The sequence below is a fragment of the Meles meles genome, chromosome 2 (genome assembly GCF_922984935.1).
Source record: "Meles meles chromosome 2, mMelMel3.1 paternal haplotype, whole genome shotgun sequence".
NCBI classification, from domain to species: domain Eukaryota; kingdom Metazoa; phylum Chordata; class Mammalia; order Carnivora; family Mustelidae; genus Meles; species Meles meles.
This window is the reverse complement of record NC_060067.1, coordinates 204,542,140-204,561,023: the sequence shown is the minus strand read 5'-3', so window position 1 is coordinate 204,561,023 and position 18,884 is coordinate 204,542,140. Positions and strand designations below refer to the sequence as shown.

The window sequence follows — 18,884 nt, the reverse complement described above, 5'->3', positions numbered from 1 at the left end:
TAATCAGTAAAATTTAAACAAAACCACAGTAGGTTACCACTATAAACGCATAAAAATGGCTAAAATGAAATAGACAATGCCAAGTGTTGCCAAGAACACAGAGCACAGGAAACACTCATGCACTGCTGGTGATTCGATCAGACAATCTCTCTGAACAGACACATACCCAGGAGAATACTCACAAAGGTGCACTAAGAGACAAATAAAGGAATGTTCATAGCAACATGACTCCTAATAGCCCCACTTTAGAAGCAACCCAAATACTCAACAGTAGAAGAAATAAATTGCAGACAGCAATGAAATCAAATTAATTCCAGCTACTTAAAACGACATGGGTGAATCTCACGAATACATATTCTAAGTGAAAGAAGGTAGATTCAAAGAATATATGCTCTATGAGTCAATTTACGTGACATTTTAAAATGGTCAAAGAGGTCAGGACAGTAGCTACCTTTGAAGGAAGAAGGGATGCTGATTGAGAGGTGATTAAAGAGGGTAAGGAGGACCGTAGAGTGCAGACACATCTACTTGAGGACCTGCTGTGTTAAATGCACAATGGTGTTTTCTATGGTAACTTACTAAACCATACACTTGCACTGTGCATTTTGTAACAGGGCACTATGTGCCAAGGAAGAAAGCTTTGAAAAAAGATCACCTACCGCATGCACTTTTTTCTTCTTTCTCATGTTCCTCCACCTGCTTCCCCAAATGCTTTTGGGACAGCAGGTGCCCTATCCACAGTGCTGAACTGTGAGCGCAAGTTCTGGGCATGAGAGTGACATGAGCTAGAGTCGAGATCTCTGAGGCCAACATACTCTCCGGGACTGCCCACCTCTGGATTTTCACGAGAAAGAGAAACGCCCCTTCATCTGGTCAGACACTGTCATTCGGATCACCCATCTACAAATCCTACCTGGTACAGAGAACCAAGCCACAAATCTAAACCTCACTGATGCCGACTCCCATGCTTTTCCACAACCTCACACTGAGTTCTCTCCAGCTATGGATAAACCATTCTAGAAATTTCATGTCCAAAAAAAAAGGCAATCAAATCCATTTATGTAAAAGAGAATACTGGGGGCATCGCCAAAAAAACATACTTGGAAACGTTCTGCTTTGTTACACCTTAAAAATCAAATGGTGTTTTATGGTATTGATTTTTCTCTTTTTCAGCTACAGCAGCTGTTGCTTCATAAAACTGGAATGTAACCTTTTCCTTCCTCCCAGGTGATTTACTCACTCTTGTGTGCTAATACTTGGCAAATGATTTTTCCTGAATATGCAGATATTTCTAAGTACTTTGCTGGGTTCTTCCCTTGACAATCGCAGGGTACACTTAATGTCATCTGGAATACTTTACATGAAAATAAAGAGAGGGAACAGAAAGAGATGTCATGTAAGGATGTGATTCACTAGCTCAGAAAGCCATTTCCTTGGCAAGGGGTCACTCAAACTGTTTCACAGAGGTATATTTATGTTCATATAATCACACCGAATAAAGCAGAAATTCAGCACAGAGCCATCCACCGGGGCAAGAAGCCCAGAGATGTGATCCTAATTGAGGATATTAGAGCCCAGGCATGCTTCACCTGGAAAATTCATTTTCTAAGACTCTGTTTTCTAATTTTCATCTCACTTTTGAGTTCCTTCATTGTAACTCTTGGTAGGCAGGATCCAACCCAAACGTGATTTTTTTTGGCGTCACCTCCCTTCATATTTGAGTTTCTCAGGACAGGGCTCTCTATCTCCTTCACCCTCTTGACCCCACCATCAGTACAGAGGATACTCTTCGGTGTGACATGGCTTCTCAGATGTGTAACAACAGGGTGTTATGGACCAAATGTTTGGGTCCATCCCAAAAGTCGTATGTTGAAGCCCAACCCCCAGTGTGGTAACAGTGAAAGATGGGGCCTTTGGGAGGGATTAAGATTAGATGAGGCTAAGTGGGAGGGATGAATGCCTCTATAGGAAGAGACACCAGACTTCCCTCCCCCTGCCATGTGAGGACACAGAGAGAGGTTCTGTCCACCAGCCAAGAAGAAGGTCTTCACTGAGAACCAAATGATCCAACACCTCTGCCTTGAGCTTCCAGCCTCCAGAACTGTGAGAGATAAATGTCTGTTGCTTTTGCCACCACGTCTTCAGTATTCTGTTATAGAAGCCCACATTAAGGGGCTGAATATTAATTTAAGAAGGGTTGAAGGTATGGAGAACACTTAATGATTCAAGGGAAGTGGGACTCTCTGTTCATGGCCACAAGGGCCAATAAGAAGTCAATACCTGGAAAGCACAGAGGAGCTAGAAATTAGGGAAGGAGGGAATGGAACATAAGAAAGAAGGAACATGGGGATGCCGGGGTGGCTCAGTTGTTAAGCATCTGCCTTCGGCTCCAGTCATGATCCCAGCATCCTGGGATTGGGTCCCACATCGGGCTCCTCGCTCACTGGGGAGTCTGCTTCTGCCTCTCCCACTCCCCCTGCTTGTGCTCTCTCTCTGGCTGTGTCTCCTCTCTCTGTCAAATAAATAAATAAAATCTAAAAAAAAAGAAAGAAGGAAGGAACATGCACATGCCCATCTGAGTCAGGAAGATAGGGGTGAGTAGATGACCCAGGATCACCATGAAAGGTATTCCATGCCACCTTCTGAACTCTGTGTGTGTTCATGTTCCACTCCTCGTGCAGTTGGGCTCTTTCTTGAGATGAACTAAACCTAAAACCTAAACCTTAGATGAACTAAACTGTTAATTACCTCCATGTCCCTCCTACTCCTTGGGCAACATGTGTAAGAATGGACTGGTTCCTGAATCAGTCTGTCCCAGGGTAGGGTTGAGTGTGAAGAACTGGGGGAGGGAGGAGAAGATGAACAAACTTCCACAGTCACCCAAAGAAGAGAACTTTTAATTTCATTGATGACTGAGTATTGGACTCAGGGGCAGGTGGGAACGGAATGGACTGGAATAGAAGGAAAAAGGTGCACAGCTCTCTCGACTGCTTCCACCAACAGCCTGCCGCCCCCAACTTCTGCAAGATTACAAATGGCCAATTTCCCCCTCCTCTCGGTTCCTTCTGGCCCACCTCCCCATTGGCTCGACTGCCGGCATCACATCTCACTGGATATTTTATCTTGGACAAATTACTTGGCTAATCTGAACCTCAATTACTCCACTGTAAAACAGGAACATTAATATTACCTCCAAAGATGGCTATGAAAATTAAAATGTCATAATAGAGAGAAACTCTTTCTATGCCTAAAAGATAGAGGGTGTACAACAATTGTTTCTGTCCCTTCCCATATCACAAAGAGAGGGAGAGAAACATAGACAAAAACTACTGAGAACTTGTTAAAACCCCTGAATTCCCTATTGTTGAAACTTCAAACAGGAAACTTCTCACATGGTAACTTAAACTTTCTTAAGCCTCAGTTTCACATCTATAAAAGCATTATAAAAGCATAATAAAATTGCTTCCTAAAAGGGGGATTCCTGAAAATAAAAGATGGCATAATGCTTCTAGACTGCTTAGCATAGTATGTGAAACATGGTACATCTCGATAAATGGGTACAGACACCTGATAATCTACTATTAATCATGAAATGGGGCACTACAGCTTCTAGCTGAGCTTGCCTTCAAATGCTGGAAGAAGATACCACTCCATACACCACCCATGATATATGGTTATATTTGTGGATATGTAGGGCAGCTCTTTATTATATCTGAGTGATAAGAATACTACATACCTTCCTCGCATTCTTCCAATTCAACAAATCCAATAATGTTTTCAGTGAAGAATGAATACAAAAGAAATGTTACTTATCACACTGGCCCTAGCTGGTCAGTGTTGAGAAAACGAAGCATGGAACTTGACGCAACAAGGTTCTAAGTAATTAAGGTGAAGGCACAGCGTAGAAAGGGAAATACAGATACCCGAAGACCCTAATAATTTCATCTGGTGCTGGGCTGACATCATCCAGAGATCAACAGTTCTTAGAAATGCCAAGGTCGACTCACCCATCTGCATGTCTGGTGTCCGTCTGCCACGTTTCTGGAAGGAATATACACTTTCTCCACTGGATAACCATGGCTAAGGAGCCTGAGGGGAAAAAACAAAACAGAATCCCTTTGGAAAAAATGTCTATTTGCGAATGTTTGGAAACTTAGGCACAGACAAATGACTACATTGGCAAAGGAAACTTAACTCGGTCCCCAACTTTAAATGTCTATGGGTGTAAGAGAATGGTCGAGTTTCATTCTTCTACATATCGCTGTCCAGTTTTCCCAGCACCATTTATTGAAGAGACTGTCTTTTTTCCATTGTATATTTTTTCCTGTTTTGTCGAAGATTATTTCACCATAGAGTTGAGGGTCCATATCTGGGCTCTCCAATCTGTTCCACTGGTCTATGTGTCTGTTTTTATGCCAGTACCACGCTGTCTTGGTGATCACAGCTTTGTAGTAAAGCTTGAAATCGGATAACGTGATGCTGCCAGTTTTGTTTTTGTTTTTCAATATTTCCTTAGCAATTCGGGGTCTCTTCTGATTCCATACAAATTTTAGGATTATTTGCTCCAGCTCTTTGAAAAATACCGGTGGAATTTTGATCAGAATGGCATTAAAAGTATAGATTGCTCTAGGCAGTATAGACATTTTAACAATGTTTATTCTTCCAATCCAAGAGCATGGAACGGTCTTCCATCTTTTTGTGTCTTCTTCAATTTCTTTCATGAGTGTTCTGTAGTTCCTCGAGTACAGGTCCTTTACCTCTTTGGTTAGGTTTATTCCCAGGTATCTTATGGTTCTTGGTGCTATAGTAAATGTATAGTAAGTGCTATAGTAAATATAGTAAATTTCTGTATTTTCATTGTTGGTGTATAAGAAAGATAAACTCGAAGTGGATAAAAGACCCCAACGTGAGACAGGAATCCATCAGAATCCTAGAGGAGAACATAGGCAGTAACCTCTTCGATATCAGCCACAGCAACTTCTTTCAAGATATGTCTCCAAAGGCAACGGAACCAAAAGCGAAAATGAACTTTTGGGACTTCAGCAAGATCAAAAGCTTCTGCACAGCAAAGGAAACAGTCAACAAAACAAAAAGGCAACCCACGGAATGGGAGAAGATATTTGCAAATGACAGTACAGACAAAAGGTTGATATCCAGGATCTATAAAGAACTCCTCAAACTCAACACACACAAAACAGATAATCATATCAAAAAATGGGGAGAAGATATGAACAGACACTTCTCCAATGAAGACCTACAAATGCCTATCAGACACATGAAAAAATGTTCATCATCACTAGCCATCAGGGAGATTCAAATTAAAACAACATTGAGATACCACCTGACACCAGTCAGAATGGCCAAAATTAGCAAGACAGGAAACAAGGTGTGTTGGAGAGGATGTGGAGAAAGGGGAACCCTCTTACACTATTGGTGGGAATGCAAGTTAGTACAGCCACTTTGGAGAACAGTGTGGAGATTCCTGAAGAAATTAAGAATAGAGCTTCCCTATGACCCTGCAATTGCACTGCTGGGTATTTACCCCAAAGATACAGATGTGGTGAAAAGAAGGGCCATCTGTACCCCAATGTTTATTGCAGCAATGGCTATGGTCGCCAAACTGTGGGAAGAACCAAGATGCCCTTCAACCGATGAATGGATAAGGAAGATGTGGTACATATACACAATGGAGTATTATGCCTGCATCAGAAAGGAAGAATACCCAACTTTTGTAGCAACATGGACGGGACTGGAAGAGATTATGCTGAGCGAAATAAGTCAAGCAGAGAGAGTCAAGTATCATATGGTCTCACTTATTTGTGGCTCATAACAAATAACATGGAGGACATGGGGAGATGGAGAGGAGAGGGAGTTGAGGGAAACTGGAAGGGGAGATGAACCATGAGAGACTATGGACTCTGAAAAACAACCAGAGGGTTTTGAAGGGGCAGGGGGGTGGGAGGTTGAGGAACCAGGTGGTGGGTAATAGGGAGGGCACGTACTGCATGGAGCACTGGGTGTGATGCCAAAACAATGAACACTGTTATGCTGTAAATAAACAAATAATTTAAAAAAAAAAGAATATAAAAAAAAATGTCTATGGGAACATCACTGGCTCTTCACCATGATCATTTGCCTCATAGGAATATGTTTCCCTGATAAAGGTTTATAGGGAGAGTCCTAAAAAAAAAAAAAAAAGTCTCCTCCCTCCCTGATTCCTCAAAATCACCATCACATCAGGGACTGAAATAAAGCTCATGTGAACAACTGAGAAGACCACCAGGCTTGTGAGCTGCCTCTTCCCACTTCCCCATCCCCCTCTCCTCAAGTCTCCAGCAATTTCAAAGGGGAAAACATTGCCCTTGCTGGCGGAGAATATATCCACAATACGCAATCACAGAAGAATAACAGACCTCAACGACCTCATTCTCTGCCAAAAACCAATTAATGCATTAGAGTCACTCTGAAGAGAAAATCAATAAAGTTCTAGGAAAACAGTAGAAGCAGTAGCTGCCAGTCTGGCAAAATGTTCCAGATACGCCTCTGGCCTGAAGACAAGGCTCTCACAGAGAGGAGCTGGCTCCTACTGGTTTCCAACAAGACTGGCCCTTTGGGTGGTGGAATTGTTGAAGGAGATCTGTGGGTAAAGCTCCTCGGCTCCAGTCCCCTCCTTCCTTGGGCCACTTCCCCTTTCCATGCCCTGGTTTCTTCCTCTGGGAAATGGTCCACTCCCAAGGTTGAGGAAATCTATGTTAAGTGTTTCCAGAGTCCCTAGAACAAAATGGCATCATGCCAGTGTCTATTACTACCATTCTTATTCTGCCCTCTTCCCAAATCACCCCCCTCCTGAGGGTGGGTTCCTGCTGATTCCCAGACTCCACTGGAAGTTCCGGACGCCTGGATGCATGAATACAAGCTTCTGAACCACGTGGCTTGGGTCTGATTCTGCTGTCAGAATGGCTCCCAAATTCATGCTCTGGAGAGACGGTGCATATTCTGTCTTTCTCCCTCTCCACCAAGTCCTACTGGCCCCTTCCCAGAAATGCTGCTTAATCCAACCACCTCTGCTCCCCCAACGTTACCTCAACACTTCATTCTTTCCCTTCTTACACCAAATATAAAGTTCTTTCTGGTATATCTTCACATGTCTGAGGCTGCAAAATCTCAGTCCTATTAGTTAACAGAAGAAAGAGAAATGCAAAATAGAAAGGTGGGGCCTCTTGTTCAAAAGTAGGGAAAAGCTGTTTTACTTTGTTTGGCAGACGCTCTCTTCACTGTCATTGTAGTTCCTACTTGCCATTAAATGTCACCCTCTCTCCCTTAGGGCACAGAGACCCTCAGGGGTGAGGACAGGCCCTCATGGGTGCTCAGCCACACCGGGAGGTTTGCTCCATGACTCAGCAGGGGAGGCAGGCACCCAGGCTTCAACCCCCACACCTCCTCCTTTGCTCCATCAAAATTCCCTTAAAAAAAATTTTTTTTAAATATGTGTTAAGAAATCCAAGAAAGTGACCAAAGAACATTAAATCCTAAGTGCCTGTTTAGCAAGCAACAGAACAAGTCTCTCACTCTTGAAGCTCACCTGACCAGAGAACCTCATTCTAGTCATCAAGTCAGAAAGGGCTACTTACCCTCCACTGTGCAGGCTTTCCTTGATTCGACGGTCATCCCCTCCCCACCCACCACCGGTGACTCCTGAACTACCACCTGCCTGAGAAAGGATAGATAGTTTAAATGTCCTGAGAAAGGACAGTGGTTTAAAGCGTCTGCCTTCGGCTCGGGTCATGATCTCAGGGTCCTGGTATAGAGCCCCGCACTGGGCTCTGCTCAGCAGGGAGTCTGATTCCCCTCTCTCTCTGCCTGCCTCTCTGCCTACTTGTGATCTCTCTCTCGCTCTCTGTCAAATAAATAAATAAAATTAAAAAAAAAAAAAAAAGAATTTAAAAATCAGCACCAAGGGTGCCTGGCTGGCTCAGTGGGTTAAGCCTCTGTCCTCGGCTCAGGTCATGATCTCAAGGTCCTGGGACCGACCCCACATCGGGCTCTCTGCTCAGCAGGGAGCCGGCTTCCCCTCCTCTCTCTCTGCCTGTCTCACTGCCTACTTGTGATCTCTGTCTGTCAAATAAATAAATAAAATCTTTTTAAAAATAATAAAATAAAAACCAGCACAGATGTCTCAGTGGGGCGCAACCGGAGAGGGCTGCCAGAATCCTCCTTGCAACGTCCACAGTTTGGTAAGCGAACTGAGTTTCAGAACTCAGCAGACAGGGCTCTTGGAGGAGCGCAAGTTCATCCTAAGGACCAGTGTTAAACATCCAGCAGGCTGTTTTATGACATCTTCAGACTCACTGGACCAGAGGGTCCTAACAGCCTAAGGCTCAAACTACACCAAGCCTGGTAAGCATCTCCCTACAGCGCGCGTGCCCTCCAGCTGGGCTGCCCTGCTTTCCTGGGCTGGAGGGGAAAGAGCTCGGGGGAAGCCCTGGGTGCAGGAATCAAAAAGAGCTGGATTCCTCTCCAGTTCTAGCACTTTCTTAGCCAAACTCAGGTCAGGAAGTTCCCTCATCATCCTGAGCCTCGGCGCCCTCGTCCACACCTCTGGGAATGAACTGAACAGTGCTGGTAGAGACTCCCAGTGAGCCCGATTCTGGTTTTAGTCACTGTCTGTGTGTGGTAACTCTTCACTCTCACATTTTGCTCTGGTTCCTCACTAAATATGTATATTAAATGTCTACAGGACATCTGAAACAATGTACTTAAATCCTTCAAATGAGAATGTCTTTCAAAATTCACACTATGAAATTGAGTATACGGACATGTACTTAAGAGAGCTCGCCCACCCCGTCTAAATTCCCTAGATTTAAAACTTGGGCATTCCAATTCACGGCTTCCCATTTCCCCACAAAATACTGTGTCCCTTCTCCCATAGGAGTTTGCGAATTCCCAATTCAGCACGTGGCTTATAACTACACCCTCACCCCACTCCCCAAATGGGTAAATCTCCCCCTTCCTTCCAGTATCAGCTGATCCTACAACACCACAGCGAAGTTTGGGATAAGACAATGCAGAGTTAAAATCCCAGCTTTTCCTCTAATGACCTCAGTGACATTACCTGTCTGTGACTCAGTTATACCACCTGTTAACTGGGTGGAATCCCATCTGTTTGTGTGCAGTGGATTAAGATCCACCGTGGTGACAAAGCTCCTGGGGCTGAGTAAGTCCTCTACCGAGCAGATGGGGGAAGAAGGGTGAAGGTCACTTGCAGTCCTAAGGCTCTGTGCACCTACTACAAGGCTGTGGGAAGGCGCAGGGAGCACCAAGAAAAATCTCACCTGCTCTCTTGTTCAGTACAGGCCAGCCCTTGCAGGGGTGAACTGGGCAGATATTACTGCCCCGAGAACCTCACCTCTGGATAAAGATATCAGAGTCTCTCACAGACTTTAACTGCACTCTGGCCAAAAACGCTATATAAAGATTAAGTATGTGACAAAAATTTGTAGCAACATCAGCTAATTGCAAAGTTGAGGAAGAGAAAGTAATTAAAGTTAGAGATGAGCCAGCAAGTAATTCACTTAATTGTGAGCACAGAACATTCTCCAATCTGTAATCCTCTCCTCCTCAGGAAAAAAAAAAAAAAAAGCCAGAACGGTGTGCGGAACTCTGAAACACATGTGCAGCAGCCCAGTGCTGTTTTCTGGGATCGATACAGGCTGCCCATTTCATCTGGCACCAAAGAGATCAAAGCAGTATTTTTTATGTATTTTCTTTGAGCTTTCCTGAAAAAAAAAAATTGTACAATTAAAATACACTAAAGAGCATATTTCCTCCACTGAGCTTGGTTTAAAAAGAAAAGAGTAACAGACATTTCCCAATCTGCCAACATGATTTACAAAGTTACAAATGCATCAGAGAGACATAATAGTCAGAAGCCACAAGCCTTCCAAAGTCACAGGCACACACACTGAGAACAACAGAAGGGGAGGGTAGCTTAGGAATGCCACAAGGTTAGTAAGGGAAAGGGAATGGCTAGTACGAAAGGTCTTTGCATGTCCACGGGTCTAGTTTTTGCTGTTTTGGTGGGTTTTATTTTGTTTCTAAATCTGTACATTGCTAGTGGTGATGAATCAAAAAATCAGTGTTGATCCAGCAAAGCACCATGTAACACAGAGCCTCACTCTTCCTGACTGGGCCAAGGCCATGCTGGCTGTCTTGCACACTTCATACTCCTTGCTTCAGAAGTCAAAGGAAACTCTCCTGAAGACTGACAGGTGAAGCTCCCCGAGGGCAAGGGTGCCAACTTCTGGTGTCTGCACATCGTGGTTGTTACTCTGCAGAAGCCAACCATGAAGGCCAGCCAAACTATCTGTTATGGTTCAACTGTGTCCCTCTCCAAAACTGGGCTTACCCACGGTACCTCAAAATGTGACCCCAAAGTTCACAGCAGCAATGCCCACAATAGCCAAACTATGGAAAGAGCCCAGATGTCCACTGACAGATGAATGGATAAAGAAGAGATGGTCCATACATACAATGGAATATTATGTAGCCATCAAAAATGAAATCTTGCCATCTACAATGACATGGCTGGAACTAGAGGGTATTATCCTAAGTGAAATAAGTTAATCAGAGAAACACGATTATCATATGATCTTACTCACATGTGGAATTGAAGAAACAAAATAGAGGATAATAGGGGAAGAGAGGAAAAAAAATAAAACAAGACAAAACCAGGGAGGGAGACAAACCATAAGAGACTCTTAATAGTAGGAAACAAACTGAGGGTTCCTGGGGGGGAGGCGGTGGGAAGTGGGGAGGGACAGGGTGGCTGGGTGAGGGACACTGAGGAGGGTGTGTGCTATGGGGAGCGCTGAGAATTGTGTAAGACTGACGACTCACAGACCTGTACCCTGAAACAAATAATACATTATATGTTAATTAATTGAATTTAAACATAAAATGTTTTAAAAAAAAGAAAAGTCCCTTACAGGTGTAATAGTTAAGGTGAAGTCCTATTAGAGTATCAAACATGACAGATACCCTAACAGTCATGTGAGGACAGAGACATGGGAGAACACCCAGTGACTGTGATGGCAGAGACGGGGTCCTGCCAATACAAGCCACAGAAAGCCAACGATGCCAGCAGACCCCCTAGAGGTAGGGACCAGGGATGGATCAAACAGAGTCTCCTCCATGGCTCCAGAAGGAAGCACCCCTGCGGACACCTTGACCTTGGGCTTCCAACCTCCGGGACCATGAGACAATACATTTCTGTTGTGCAAGCCCTCCCGCGTGTGGTCTTTGTTACAGCAGGCTGAGCAGATGAAGGCGCCATGTAAGGCAACGTCTCCTCACGTGATAGAGAGGAACTTCTACACTGGGAGTGTGCTAAATGCCCATGTGCTCTCAACCATGCCCTGAGGACACCCGGAGGTGGAAAGGGTCTAGACCTGAGTTTGGGTCCTACGGTGTGACCTTGAGCTCAGCACCTTCCTCTGTATCACAGAGAGCGTAATGCCTGTGAACTGACCCACAGGATCCTCAAGAGACTCAGACAGAACAACAGAGGAACGTGTGTTGCAACCGAATGAGCTAAACAAAGGCCACATCCAGTGTTTTCATCGGTCAGGTTCTGACACCGCTGTCTGGCCCCGTCATGGTGTCGGCATACAACAATTTTCCAATTAAAAGCTGCTATTTTGGGGCCGCCTGGGTGGCTCAGTGGGCTAAAGCCTCTGCCTTCGGCTCCGGTCATGATCCCAGGGTCCTGGGATCATGCCCCGCATCAGGCTCTCTGCTCAGCAGGGAGCCTGCTTCCTCCTCTCTCTCTGCCTGCCTCTCTGCCTACTTGTGATCACTGTCTGTCAAATAAACAAATAAAATCTTTTTTTTAAAAAAAGCTGCTATTTTTTATTTTATGTATGCATTCATTCATTCATGTATTTATTGACTAAATATGTCTTTAGGTTGCACAGTGATCTGGAGCACCGAGGATACTAAAAAGACATTGTCTCCACTCTTTACAGTCCTCTTATTTGACGGGAGAAACATCTCCTGTCCTATCTCTGAAGATGTATTCTGACTATGAAAGTCAATACAATGCAGACCACAGAGGCAGGCTGAAAGCCAAGGGATACGTGCGAGTCTCTAAAACACAATGACCGTGATGAGCTGTTGGGGTAAAGGACAGACACTCATACGTGTCACTGATACACCCAACTATGAGAAAAGGGAATGCAGAGGACTTGAATACCCACCAGTGTGTGGGCATATGGACTAACCCTGGCTGTTACCTGGGAAACCTCAGGCTCTTAGGAACAGTGACACAGAGATGGTAATTACGAGCAGTTAGCTGGCTCTCAAGAGATGGGAGACGTTATTTATCTGAAGTTTATGCTACAAGATGATCACAGCCGGCCAGCTTGCATCCCCGACTCGGGCCCCACCTGCCAACTGCGCATGTGGGTACACTACCCACAGTGTGATGCTGCGAGGAGGTGAGGCCTCTAGGAGGGGATGAGATCATGGGTGGAGCCCCCCGCCGTAGCGCTTTGGTATAGCCTCCTGAACAGCCTGAGACAGAAACCCTTCCTGGAGAGCTGTCACGAAGAAGGCCTGTCCCCCCACCATCGGGAAAAGCACCCCGAGCTAGAGATAAGAAAATCAAATATGCCTGATGAGAAGTCAAGCCCACCACGGAGACCGCCAAGTTCCACAACCCACACACGCTCCCTAAATGCCAACGAGCAGGAAGAATTCTGCCAGAGGTTCTGGAGGACCACTGGATGGGCTCTGAGCCGCTGTACGGGGTGTTTCACCGAGGGAGGTCAGGAAGGCTTCCCGGACGAAGGGGCTGGAGCTGAGGTCGGAGGATGGGTAAGAGGTCAACCGGCAGACAGGACGCAGGTCCCCAGGTGCAGGGAGCAGTGTGCGGAAAGGACTTCTGGAGACAGAGCGCGGGAAGGAGCCAGCGTGCCCACGGAGCCAAGACGGCGAGGTGAGCGAAGAACAGGGCTGAGATGAAACACGACGGTCTGCCGGATGTTCTCTGGGTCGCCTTGTGGGTAAAATGATAGCCTAACCGGCAAGAAGTGACGGTCATATGTTCTCTTTAGTCTTCTGTGCCGGCATCCACAAAATAGCTGAAGTTACAAACCTCTAAGAAGTGCACTGTTTTAGGTAACAAGTCTTTCCAACTCAAACGTACAAAATCAAACGAATGAAACGTAATACAACGTCTAATGACCGTACAAGTTTCTGCAGTCTGAATTCAATGCCACAATTTCAAAAAAGACGCCAGGATGTGGACATGAGGTTTCACAGAACACAGAATGGACCCTCACGAGGAGCCACACGCCGTTTGTGTGCGTGCACAAACGGCCTTGGTGTTCACGCTTACTTGAAGATAAAATCTGGACTTCTATTAAAGCTCCAGAAAACATAATCACTTTCCAGTCTATATCCAAATAAATCTGTTTCCCATGTGCTCGATACCTGACGACATAATGATGCGAAGGCTCCTATTTTTTTTTCCAACTTTAGAAATATTCCAGATGTTTCCATTTCTTTAACATCAGCCATGGAGGAAAAATACAGAGGGCGTGAAGCTATCACCCCCTTTTTTGTACTGGATATTTGCTCTCAAAATGGCAGCTGCATGTAAAATCAATGCAGCTCTACACTGTCTGCTTTTGGCCGACGTTAGTCTGGTCTCCAGCTTACGCCACGACTGCCTGGCATATGAGATCCTGCAGCATCTCCTCAGAAACTGAAAGTGAAAATCTGACCCCTCAGCGCCTCTGAGCAGCCCTACCTGCCAACTTCTCCGGAGATAGCAGAAAAAGAGGAAAGTGGAGAACACTGGCTCCCTCCAGAGATAGGAGGAGGTCAGGCCCTGCTGCAAGACAAAAAGGGTCGATTCTCGGCAAGCTAGATCTTTGGAAACTTGCTGACTTTTCACTTCCAAGCAATTTCTGGGCACAGACCCAAAACCGGTTTGGGTGATTTTTTGAGGTCCTGTACCTGAGCTAGTCACCCATCTCTTACCTGAATCTTTGACTTCGCTCGGTAGGGCATGGCACATGAAATGCGTCCGGGCGCGCCTGTACTCGCAGTGAGGATCTGGGAGTGCTGTCACAGCACACTGCACACACCCCGGGGCCTGAGCCCCCCTGGCACAGAAGGAAAAGCAAATGCAATGTGGGCCTCTTCCCTCCGCACATCACTTTTTTTTTTAAGATTATTTATTTATTTATTTGACAGAGAGAGATCACAAGTAGACAGAGAGGCAGGCAGAGAGAGAGGAAGGGAAGCAGGCTCCCAGTTGAGCAGAGAGCCCGATGCAGGGCTCGATCCCAGGACCCTGAGATCATGAGCTGAGCTGAAGGCAGAGGCTTTAACCCACTGAGCCACCCAGGTGCCCCTTCCACACATCACCTTTAACACAAACCCTTCAATCTCTGTGAACGTCCTAGGTGAGTGTCTCACCATGGCATTTATAACCAAGCGAACTAAAAATGGGATTAGACGATACGAAGTCCTAACGACCTTGATCAGACAGCTCAACGTAACAATTAAGGTTCAAGGATTCAGAAGAATACACAGAAGACGCACATTTCACTGCCAATGTGAATTAACACACGACCATTTAATTGCAGATGCAAAACTTTAGAAGCAGTTAAAGAATATTGACTTCTAGAGGTTAATGGCGATGTGGAAACCAGAAAAAGATGTCAACAGACGTGGAGGAGAAGGTGACAGGCCTGGAAATACCGGCTTTATCCCAGCTGCACACTGTGATGAAGAGGAGCAAGTCTTGGCATAACTGAGTTCTTTTTGTCAGTGGAAAATGCTAACATTCCGTATTCTTGGCTGTGACTCGGTCTCTTAAGCGATGCTAGTAGGACAGACTCCAAACAGTTCCTTCTGTTTCTTTCTATCCATTTATGAATGCACACAATTATTCACAGCTGCCTACAATTAAAGGAAACACAAAGTATAGATTCCGAGAATATTACCTTTTGCATGAACCTTAAAGCCTAATTCAACCCTCCGAATCTTCAGATAAATGAAACAAGACTTCGCTCTCAGTTCAAATGCCCTTTCCTGGTGGAAGAGACAGCGTCAGTGCCAGCGGTCAATCTTCACTCCTGTTCAGGGAGCAAAGGGAGCAGAGAGAAAGACGGGCAATGTCTGAAAGCACTCGGTGAGGACCTGTGGGCCCCTGTCGCTGGACCTCCTCCTCGGAGGTCCATCCATTCCCCACGGAGCAGCAAGAGAGCACCTGTAAAGTACCAGTAAGGTCCATGTCTCACTTCCCCCTCCCTGGGCTCCGCTCTGATTCGACAAGAACAAGGTTCTACACCAGGGGACGTGAACCCGGGGCCAGGGGTCTGGGAATGCAGGCAGGGTCAAGTCTGCCTCTACTAGGGTTCACAGCCTCAGTTTGGAACCCAGTACTTCCCGCTGATGATTTCATGTATCAACTTGACTGGGCCAGGCTGTCCAGAAATTTGAGCAAACATTATTTCTGGGTGTGTCTGTGAGGGGATTCCTGGGTGCGATGAGCACTGGGATCAGGAGACATGAAAGTAGTCGTGAGACCAACTTCCAAATCTGGTTAGGAAAGGTGTTAATAAAGGAACACACAATACCGTCATGCAAATGTGTTTCTGTGATCTTTTGATAACCGTTTCATTGTACTGTCTCCTTTGGAACCTATGTCTTTTATTTTATGCACTTTTTTTTAAATTTTTATTTAGTTTTTTAATTTATTTTCAGCGTTCCAGAATTCATTGTTTATGCACCACAACCAGTGCTCCATGCAATACATGCCCTCCATAATACCCACCACCAGGCTCACCCAACCACCTAACCTCCTCCCCTCCAAAACCCTCAGTTTGTTTCTCAGAGTCTACAATCTTTCATGGTTCATCTCCGCCTCCAATTTACCCCAACTCACTCTCCTCCCATGTCCTCCGTGTTATTCCTTATGCTCCACAAGTAAGTGAAACCATATGATAATTGACTCCCTCGGCTTGACGTATTTCACTCAACCAAATCTCCTCCAGTCCCGTCCATGTTGATACACAAGTTGGGTATTTGTCCTTTCTGATGGCTGAGTAATATTCCATCGTGTATATGGACCACATCTTCCTTATCCATTCGTCAGTTGAAGGGCATCTTGGTTCTTTCCACAGTTTGGCGAGCATGGCCACTGCTGCTATGAACATTGGGGTACAGGTGGCCCTTCTTTTCACTCCATCTGTAGCGTTGGGGTAAATACCCAGCAGTGCAATTACAGGGTCATAGGGAAGCTCTATTTTTAATTTCTTAAGGAATCTCCACACTGTTTTCCAATATGCACTTTTTTAAAAAGGTTATTCCGGGGAGAGATCCGAAGGCTCTGGCCAACTTCTGGGAGATCTCTCGTACTGAAACATTCTGGAACACCTGCCTCAAAGAGCCCTGATCCTCATTTTCCACACCCAGACACTCCCTACCAACACCTCAGACTGTGGGCTTCAGAGTCTTTCCACACCCAGATACTCCCTACCAACACCTCAGACACCTCTGCCCCGTGCCCGTGCCCGTGTCCTGTGCCCTCTGCCCTCCGCCTGGAGTGAACTACGCCACGCTCCACAGTTCATTCTTCTCATTTGGTCTCAGCTCAAGGTCTCCTCCATGTGGGGACCTGCCCGCCCTCTCCCTCTGTCCTACTCCGGACCAGGGGTCGGCACTCGTCCTCTGTAAGGGAACAGACAGCGAACACTTGGAGCTCTGCAGGCCACTCCAGTCCGTGCCAGCACTCACCCGTCTCTGCATCTGTGAAGGCGGCCACAGACAGCAAATGAAGGGGTGTGGTTACCATCCGATGCATTTGGTAAAACCAGGCTCCAGACCAGGTTTGACCCGCTCCCCAGAGTGCTGACTTCTGCTCTATGACCTGAATGTTAGATGATGTTATTCTTATAATAAAAGCCTCCGCAGCCGGAACAGATCCTTCATTTGTGAACAGGGACGCAGAGCCTCTGCTCTGTCTCGGCGCTGTTGGCCGGTGAAGGTGAAGTGCTGACGCCGCGGCCCCAAGAGAGGAGCAAGTGGTGCTTAGTTCTTGGAGCACGTGCATCTTTGCTCCTAGTCTCCTGTAGTGGGCCTGTGATGGTCACAGAGCAGAACATCTGTCCAGAGAATCCTCTAGAGAGACTTTCCTCAGAATCTCATTTGTCAGGATTCAAAACCTTGCTCTTCAAGGATACTTGGTCCCTATTGCGTATCAAAAGCCATTGAACTGCCTGCAGTTGGGCAAGTCAGAACCACAGGGATCTCCAGAGCGTTCCTCTTACTTCTTTCTTTTGTTTACAGCCAAAATAGCAAATGCTAAAACTCACCTGACTTCTATCATTAAAATGTCTACACTACCCAAAGCAACTGACAGATTTAACACAATCCCTATGAAAATACCAACAGCGCCTCTCACAGAACTGAAACAATCAATCCTAAAATTTAATGGAGCCAGGAAAGACCCCAAGTAGCCAAAGCAATCTTGAAAAGGAAAAAACAAAACTGAAGGCATCCTAATTCTGAGTTGAAGCTGTATTACAAAACAGCAGTAATTAAAACAGTACGAGAGAGGCACAAAGTAGATAACCAGATCAATGGAACAGAATAGAAAACCCAGAAATAAACCCACGATTATATGGTTGATTACTTTTCAACAAAGGAGGAATGAATATACAGTGGGAAAAAAAGTCTCTTCTAAACGGTTTTGGGAACTCTGGCCAAGCACATGCAAAAGAAAGAAGACCACTTTCTTCCACCACACACAAAAATAAACTCCACATGTTCTTTGTTATGCTCCACAAATAAGTGAGACCATATGATACTTGACTCTCTCTGCTTGACTTAGTTCGCTCAGCATAATCTCTTCCAGTCCCGTCCATGTTGCTACAAAAGTTGGGTATTCATCCTTTCTGATGGAGGCATAATACTGCATCGTGTATATGGACCACATCTTCCTTATCCATTCGTCCGTTGAAGGGCATCTTGGTTCTTTCCACAGTTCGGCGACCGTGGTTTCACTTATTTGTGGAGCATAACAAAGAACATGGAGGACATGGGGAGATGGAGAGGAGAAGGGAGTTGAGGGAAATTGGAAGGGGAGATGAACCATGAGAGACTGTGGACTCTGAAAAACAACCTGAGGATTTTGAAGGGGCGGGGGATGGGAGGTTGAGGAACCAGGTGGTGGGTAATAGAGAGGGCACGTATTGCATGGAGCACTGGGTGTGGTGCAAAAACAATGAGTACTGCTACGCTGAAAATAAATAAATTAATTAATTTAAAAAAATAATAAACTTCACATGGTTGAAAGACTGAAATATGAGACCTGAAACCATGAAAATCCTTGAAGAGAGCACTGACAGTAATTTCTCAGACGTTGGCCATAGGAACATTTTTGCAGATATGTCTCCTGAGGCCAGAGAAATAAGAGCAAAAATAAATTTTATGACAACATCAAAATAAAAAGTATCTTCACCGTGAAGGAAACAATCAACAAAACTAAAAGGCAACCTGTGGAGTGGGAGCAGGTATTTGCAAATGACATATCTAATGAAGGGTTAGTATTCAAAATATATAAAGAACTTATAAAACCCAACACCCCAAAATACAAATAATCCAATTTAAAAATGGGCAGAAGAGGGGTGCTTGGGTGGCCTAGTCAACTAAGCATCTGCCTTCAGCTGAGGTCATAATCCAAGGGTCCTAGGATGGACCTGGTCCGCAAGGGAGCCCGCTTCTCCCTCTCCCCGCTTGTGCTCTATCTCTCTATGTCCCTGTGAAATAAAGAAATAAGTACATAAATAAATAAATTAAACTGGCAGAAG

General features: G+C 45.4%; 1 long non-coding RNA gene across 2 annotated transcripts in view; it reads right to left on the bottom strand.

The window, feature by feature from the left end:
- The window catches only part of LOC123935017, a 184,029-nt gene that overhangs the window by 100,844 nt on the left and 64,301 nt on the right, over positions 1–18,884 (bottom strand). For both annotated transcript variants that reach the window (XR_006816867.1, XR_006816866.1), the window contains exon 3: positions 4,008–4,089. This is a non-coding gene — a long non-coding RNA (uncharacterized LOC123935017). The remainder of the gene's footprint in view (positions 1–4,007; positions 4,090–18,884) is intronic.